General features: G+C 39.5%; 1 pseudogene; it reads right to left on the reverse strand.

Annotated features, from left to right (window-relative positions):
* Positions 1-207: 207 nt before the first annotated feature.
* Positions 208-1,423, reverse strand: LOC116630694 (annotated as a pseudogene).
* Between the last annotated feature and the right edge of the window lie 7,048 nt (positions 1,424-8,471).

Genomic DNA, 8,471 nt, shown 5'->3' on the forward strand with positions numbered 1-8,471 from the left:
GAAAGGCATGACAAGGTGAAATATTATTGCCTGAAATATTTTGCTGCTCTGGAAAATAAAAAGGCAGAAGCTTTGAGGAAAACTTTGGCAAGAGATATAAAAATAATGTGGAAGTGAGGTACTTAAGAGAATACATCTGTCTTTAACTACATGTGTTGTAAAACATAAGTGGGAACTATAAGGGAGAAAGTAGGTGGGAAGGGAAAATGAAAGCACAGTATAGGAGGGATGGAGATATTTCTATAAAGAGCTGTGAGATAGTTTTAGCTTGTTTTTGCTACATACTAAGAATTTCTCAACTCTAGTTGGAACACTTGGAATTTATTAGCTATCCAGCAATGACTCTCAGTCCTTTCTTCATATGACTCACTGGTGGGATTTTAGGAATACACAGTTCAGTGATGATTGTATATATTAAGCTACCGTAGTCAGAGATTTTCATTTCTCTGAAAAATATCGCTTGTTACCAGGTGATGTGAATGCTTATGATTGAACTGATTATTTAGGGCAATGTGTTGACCTTTTGTTTCAACAATTAAACAAAAATATTGTCTTAAGATACTAATTTATTTCTTGAAGAAATGGGCTCTATAGATTTTTATAGCATTAAGCATATTGATAATCCAGATGTCTCATCCCTGAACAAAAATGCTCCAAACCAGAGACTATCCTCACACTTCAAAATATTTTCTACTTTCAGGTAGAGTCTTGAACAATTCACATTTTCTTATCAAACTTTACTGTTAGGTAATTTTTCTGACCTTTAAGTCATTCTCAAACAACACCTCAAAGGGAAAAGATTTGACCTAGCTAAAAGTTCTCTCCTCCCCTCACACAGAGCCTGTCTGCAATGCTCTATACAAGGCGTTCTTCACCTGAGCATTCCTGAGGCTGTAGACGAAGGGATTCAGCATTGGACTGAAGAGACTATGAAAAAGGGAGAGCTTTTTTTCTTTCTACTGTCCTTGACTAGAGTCTGGGATCATATAAACCACCATGGCAGTGACAAAGAAAAGCCCAACCACACAGGTGGAGAAGGCTTTCTTTGGCCTTCCATTGACTGGATTTTCAGGATGGTTGGGAGGATGCTAGTATAGGAGACTAGCACCGAGCAAAGGGGCCCAAATAAGTTAATTACACATTCAACAAAGATGACAGCTTCATTGATCCAGGTGTCAGCACTGGCCAGTTTGAGGACAGATAGGATTTCACAGAAGACATGGTCTACTTCCTGGGGCCCACAGAAGGGCAACCTTAGAAGGAGAATTGCATGGACCAGAGCCAGAATAAATCCACTCATCCAGGAAGCAACGGCCAAGCCTATGCACTCTTTCCAATTCATGATGATAGTGTAATGGAGAGGGTGGCTGATCACCACAAACCCAGGACATCACCACCAAAGTCAGCATGGAGTCTGCTTCAAATGCCCTCTCCCTCACACACACTCTTTCTCTCTCTCTAATAAATAAAATCTAAAAAAAAAATTTTTTTTAAATTAAAAGCTTAGGATATATTCCTAGGAGTGGAATGGCTGAGTCAAAGGACACTTCTTTCATTTTCTTGTTAAGAGACAAATAAAAGCAAGAAAAATAAATATTTCAAAGCTTAACTTGGACAAGAATTCCTCAGTAGGAAAGGTGGCTGACTCCACAGTTTAGACTTTGTAAAGCTGAGTTCATCCTTCCCTTGTAGTTTTCCTACCTGATGAGTACTTTTTTTTTTTTAAAAGATTTTATTTATTTGTGGGGCGCCTGGGTGGCTCAGTCGTTAAGTGTCTGCCTTAAGCTCAGGTCATGATCCCAGGGTCCTGGAATCAAGCCCCGCATCGGGCTCCCTGCTCTGCAGGAAGCCTGCTTCTCCCTCTCCCACTCCCCCTGCTTGTGTTCCCTCTCTCGCTGTCTCTCTCTGTCAAATAAATAAATAAAATCTTTAAAAAAAAAGATATTATTTATTTGAGAGAGAGAGAGAGAGAGAGAGAACTAGTGGGGGGGAGGGGCAGAGGGAGAGACTCTTAGGAAGATTCCCTGCTGAGTGTGGAGCCCAACACTGAGCTCCATCCCGAGGCTTAACCAACTGCATCACACCACCCAGGTGCCCCCCTGATGGGCACGTCTACCATCCTGGCTCCTGAGAAGCATCCTTTTTAAATCTCTGACTCAAAGTAGGAATAATATCCTATCTTGGGGTTATTCTTACCATTACCTGATAAGTGGAATATGAGAAAACAGCAGAAAAAGAAGAAAGAAAGAAAGAAGGAAGGAAGGAAGGAAGGAAGGAAGGAAGGAAGGAAGGAAGGAAGGAAAGAAGGAAGGAAGGAAGGAAGGAAGGAAGGAAGGAAGAAGGAATGAAGGAAAGAAGGAAAGAAAGAAAAAGAAAAATAGAGGCTCCTCAAACTTGAATTCAACCTGCATGGTAGATATGGAGAGTCATCACTTGAAGGCAAGACTTTCACTCTAGCTGCCAGTAGATAGCAGCCAGCTATCAGCTCCTTTGGGTTGACTCAGCTGCAGCGATGCTTCATCCTAGTGCATGTGCTTCTGGTGCTGCTTCTGTTGTGGGGATACAAAGGCCCAGCCATCACGGTGCAACTGGTAGACCATAAGTGTTTCAGAGGTGCCTGTGGGGTTAAATGAACTTTTGTTGCACTGACATTGTAGGTTTCCTGTCTCCACTTCCCTTCTACAACTGTTGATCCCTAATAAATATCCTGTGGGCAAACTCCATCTCAAATTCCACTTCTGGAGGAACCACTCGGGATAATCTGACTAAACAACATGCAGACCTTGATCCTCCCATAATTATCTATCATTATCTATCTATCTATCTATCTATCTATCATCTATCTCTATATCTATCTCTATCATCTATCTATCTTTCAATCACCTATCATATTTTTTTTAAGTAATCTCTATACCCAACATGGGGCTTGAACTCATGACCCTGAGATCAAGATTGTCACGTTCTACTGAGTGAACCAGCCAGGCAACCCCCATAATTACCAGCCTGAGACCTTGTCTCATCTTACCCTCTACCTTGATCTACCTGACCTTGAATCTCAAAGGGCTTGACACACTCCAGACACACCTTGTCTTAGTATCTTACTTTCTAGGTTTTTGGGGTTTTCCAAATGGCAACTCTATCACATACACCACCCTTCATCTTCCTATATGATACTCAGCTGCCACAACACAAGAGATACACCCTAAGTCCTCAATGCCTTATACTGATATATATTTTACACTTACACAAAGTCAGTCATGGGCAAGGCAGCCCTTGCTCATCTTACAGCTGTGCCTCATGGAACACAAGTTCTCCTAGTGGATCGCAGCAGGGAGATAGAGGGAAGATGCATACCTGCTTACAACCACTGTAGCTTGGAAGTGGTGCACATCACGTCTCACTTTTTTAGGCCAGAAACAATCATATGTATTCATTCTAATTTCAAGGAAGATAGGAAATATAAGGAATTACATGGATATTTTATAATCTCTGTCTGTAACTTCCAAATATTTGATGGAGCTGGTTTTTACTGGCTTACTAACACTCAGGCCTTTCCCACTTTATGCTCAGTGGTGACACGGTGGATACTTGAAATTGGCCCTGGTAGGAGTATTTACACTACAATATTGGTAAACACTATAAATAAGACCCCCTTTCTCCCTAAAAAGCTCATTGTTAAACATTTACCATTCCTCATACATAACAATATTTTTAAAACTCTATACAATGTAGTGATTTTTCTCTCAATTTTAGGGTCTACTCTAAGAATTACTCTTTTTCCTTATGTAACTGACATCAAAAATAAGACTTCTCAGGGCACCTGGGTGGCTCAGTTGGTTAAGCCACTGCCTTCGGCTCAGGTCATGATCCCGGAGTCCTGGGATCGAGTCCTGCATCGGGCTCCCTGCTCAGTGGGGAGCCTGCTTCTCCCTCTGACCCTCCCCCTCTCATGCTGTTCCTATCTCATTCTCTCTCTCAAATAAATAAATAAAATCTTTAAAAAAAAAAAAAAAGACTTCTCAACTGGACCTCATCTGCTACACAGAAGAGAATCAATTTATCATGTATTATTTAGCACAGCATCATAACATTTAAATATACACAGTAGATGTTCTTTTATTTTGCACAGTTGCATCAAATTTTCTACATAAATAGTTCTCAGTACATCATTGTGAGCTAAATTCACTTGCACTAAAATTGTAATTTTTCTTCATGTATATGATTTTTTTAAGACCCATGCAACAGGATGATCTGAGTAATGAAAACATATTGGCAATGATTGTATATTCTTCCATATATTTAAGATGGAAATTTATTGAATGGAGAGTGCTGTGAGATCCATCTTGGACACACACAGAGGTACTCACTGTTTATCCATTGAGTGGCAACTGACCTATATGCAGAAGTTCAAAGGGATGCCTTAAAGTGCATTAAAGTCCTCTGATATTCTGAGCCTTGACTTCTTCCTTCATTCAAGAGCTTTCTTTGCTTATACAAAAATAATTGCCATAAGAACAAGACAGGCAGCCAGCTCATTCTTTCTAGGCCCAGTTAAACAGTCTGGGGTAAAGATGGTCCTAACTGCTTTGGTGGATTCAGGCTGTTCTGAGCACCAACTTACTATGAGTGCAGAGTCTCTATAAGCTGATAGTTAATGTGCAGTCTTGGTCAAAGATATCAGTAAAAATAATTATATTGTCATTATAAATCTCTCGCTATTTTTAAAGACACAGTCAATGATGAAATAGCGAGGAATGGGATACAGAGGCCATTCAATTGAATTCACATGCTGCATTGACCATATAAAATGTATCCTGGGAATATGTATTATCATATACATTATTTTGTCCTTTTGAGTGATCACCCTGTTCATTATTATATAAAAGACACTCAAAGCTTTTGTTAAATGAATGTCAGATTCAATGAAAAACACATACATTGAGGGCTAAATAGGAGATCTTGTGTTTTTGCAAAATTGTGACTTCTGCTTTAAAGAAAATTTTTACTGTTATAAATGCCAATAATTTGACAATTTTATTTGAAAAGCTATAATAAGTCAACTAATCAGTTTAGAATATATGAGGGGAAGAATGAAGGGGGGGAATCGGAGGGGGAGACGAACCATGAGAGACGATGGACTCTGAAAAACAAACTGAGGGTTCTAGAGGGGAGGGGGGTGGGGGGATGGGTTAGCCTGGTGATGGGTATTAAAGAGGGCACATTCTGCATGGAGCACTGGGTGTTATGCACAAACAATGAATCATGGAACACTGCATCAAAAAAAAAAAAAAAAAGAATATATTGTTTCCTAAGTGTAAATTGGAATTGGTCTCATATTAGACTATCATAAAGCTATGAAAAAATGTTAACAAATGCATTTTGTAGTTTATATCTGATTTGCACTTACCATTTGGAGAAATATGAAGAAAAGGTTGTATTAATTAAAAGAAGAAAAGCTGCTTAAAGTAACTTGGAAGTTACAGTTTCAATGCATGGCAGACCTTTGAAGTTTTTAAACTACAAACCTGAGAGAAGCATCAGGTAAGATGGAGTAGTATCTGTGTGGGCAAAAGCTCACAGAGACAATTTCTTTTCTTTTTAAAGATTTTATCTATTTGAGAGACAGAGTGAGTGAGAGAGCACATAAGCAGGGGCAGAGGGAGAGGGAAAAGCAGGCTCCCCTACTGAGTATGGTGCCTGATGCAGGGCTTGATCCCAGGACCCCGGGATCATGACCTGAGCCGAAGACAGACGCTTAACGACTGAGCCACCCAGGCGCCCCTCTTTTTTTTTTTTTAAGATTTTATTTATCCATTTGACAGAGAGAGAGAGAGCAAGGGAGCGAGAGAGCACACAAGCGGGGGGCCTCTGTAGGCAGAGGCAGAGGGAGAAGCAGACTTCCTGCTGAGCAGGGAGCCTGATGTGGGACTCGATCACAGGACCCTGGGATTATGACCCTGAGCCCAAAGCAGACACTTAACCAACTGAGCCACCGAGGTGCCCTAGACACTTTATTTTCTATAAATATGATCAAGTGAGGGAGGATTCTATAAAAACAGTGTATTGAATATGTGGTATTAAATTTAGCTGCAAAAATAATTGTCTAGAGTTCAGAATTGGTTAAGAAACATCAGGAATATCAATTGTTTTCTAGACACTACTAGAAACAATCAGTGATAATTAAAATATGTTTAATCTCTAAACTGGAAAGTTAATTTAAATAAGAAAAACCTATTTCTACTGATTAGGAACACTTGCCTCTTATACATCACAATCTTACTTTCTAGACTTTCTTTCAATTGTGGTTATTTTTTATTTTGAATTATTAAATCATTTATTTCTCATTTTGGTTACCATTATGTCGATATTATTTTTTAAAAATTGACCAAAGCTAAAAATAAAAGTTATCACAGAACATAAAGTCATTATAGCAATGGAAGAGAGAAGAAAATATGAAAGCATTCGATGGTTGAACGACGACTCATTTTGTTAATTGATGTGATTAAAGCACATCGGTTCAAGAAAATTAATAGTAAAAGTACTTCCTCACCTGGTGTACTTTCATTGAACATACAACACAGGAACCCCTGAAAAATGTTTCATGAGCTAAGGAGTTTTACTATATATCTCCATCTCTATGGTAGTTTCAGAAAATCCAGCAGCATTAGTATCCATCCCTACTCTGGGACCAGAAAAATATTTCCTAAAAGACAGATGCTACCACAGTATGATAAACAGTAACATTCAAGAATAAACTGGGAGAGGGGCACCTGGGTGGCTCAGTCAGTTAAGCGTCTGTCTTTGGCTCAGGTCATGATCTCAGGGTCCTGGGATTGAGCCCTGTGTTGGGCCGGGCTCCCTGCTCAGTGGAGGGTCTGCTTCTCTCTCTCTCTGCTGCCCCCACCCCACTCATGCTCTTGCGTTCTCTTGCTCTCTCCCCTACTCTCTGAAATAAATCTTAAAAAAAAAAAAAAAGAATAAACTGGGAGAATATACCTCAGATATAACTATAAGTCACCCTTAACTGTGTCATTGTTTTGTGAAAGGCAATAAAATATTGCTTATAAACACTCTCATTAGGACTTGTTTTTAGGCTGATTGGTAGTCACTCAGTGATACCAAGATTCGTAGCAAATTTTATGCTGAAAATTCTATTGGTGGAGGTCTTCATAGCTACATATTCCTAACCTTATCCTTTCATCTCTGTACATCAATACCTTCATCTAGGTGTGTGAAGTCCTTTCATCTCTGTGGCTGAGTTCAGAGAGCCACAGACTGGAAAAAAATTCTTGTTTTCTTTGCCTCCTATTCATTTTCACATGAGCATCCAGTCTGGTCTCCACCCCTAATCACACTGTTGGAGATAACGTGGAGAGTGATGTCAAATGGAGTCAGAATGCCCATGCTCACAGCTCAGCTAAGAAGAGCTCCCCATGAGAATTTCTTTGCCAGTGCAGCTGCCTTGAACACAAACTCTGACTCAGGAAGGCAGACATCCTGGATATGATTTTTCTTTCACCATAGCCCAGGTGATTTCTGTTTCCTTGTCCTACGGCAATAATCCATATCCTAAACCACCTACCAATGCAAATAAGTTTCTTCTCCATGTGGTGTTGTTAACTCTGGCTGTTACCTTAAGATTCTACTTCAACTTAGAGGCAATCCCACAGAGGATAGACCTAGTCCTTCTTCCAGCAGTCTCCAAAGTGAGAAATCCCAGGGTTGAAAATATTTACCTTACTTCCTGATGATGTTAGAGAATAAGTAGCTATTGTTCTCTGCACTTGTTTTATGATCAGCTCAACACAATCTTCATGATTCTGTCAGGAACTTAGATTTTCCCGGGTTGGAGGGCAGGGAGTGCCCATACTCACTATACATAACATACCTATTTCCTAAGGGAAAAAGTTTTGCTAAACATTCTTCCTGGATAGAAACAAGGATCATTTGTGTTTGACTGTCTTTGGAGGAAATATATTTGGGAAGGGCAAGAGCAGATAGATTCTCATAGAATGCAAATAGATTTGCGAATATCTCAAAGACTATAACCTGAGGAAAATATCACAATTTATGGGACATAACACTTGGATGTATAATAGTTCTACTAATTCAAAGTTCTTATCCCCAAGGTGGGTTTATAAGATCTGCGTCTCCCTAATATCTAATAAATGGGTGCCTACAGAGCCTGTGCTGCCATCTCTAAGGGGAGTAAATCCTTCCAAGAAGGTGCATATTTTCATCTACTGAAGAATCAGACTGGGATGTAAAGCAGTGAGATTATCATAATGACACTGGTGTTGATTTAGCTTGTATTGTGTTTCAGGACCTCAGATATATATTTTACACATACCATTTTAATATGTTATCTCCGTGTTATAAATGTGGACTATGAAGTTAGAGAAATATGTAAATTGTCCACAGTCTTTCAACCACCAGCACCAAGAATAGTACGGATACTAAATTCTTTGTTC

The sequence above is a fragment of the Phoca vitulina genome, unplaced genomic scaffold (genome assembly GCF_004348235.1).
Source record: "Phoca vitulina isolate PV1807 unplaced genomic scaffold, GSC_HSeal_1.0 scaffold4, whole genome shotgun sequence".
NCBI classification, from domain to species: Eukaryota; Metazoa; Chordata; class Mammalia; order Carnivora; family Phocidae; genus Phoca; species Phoca vitulina.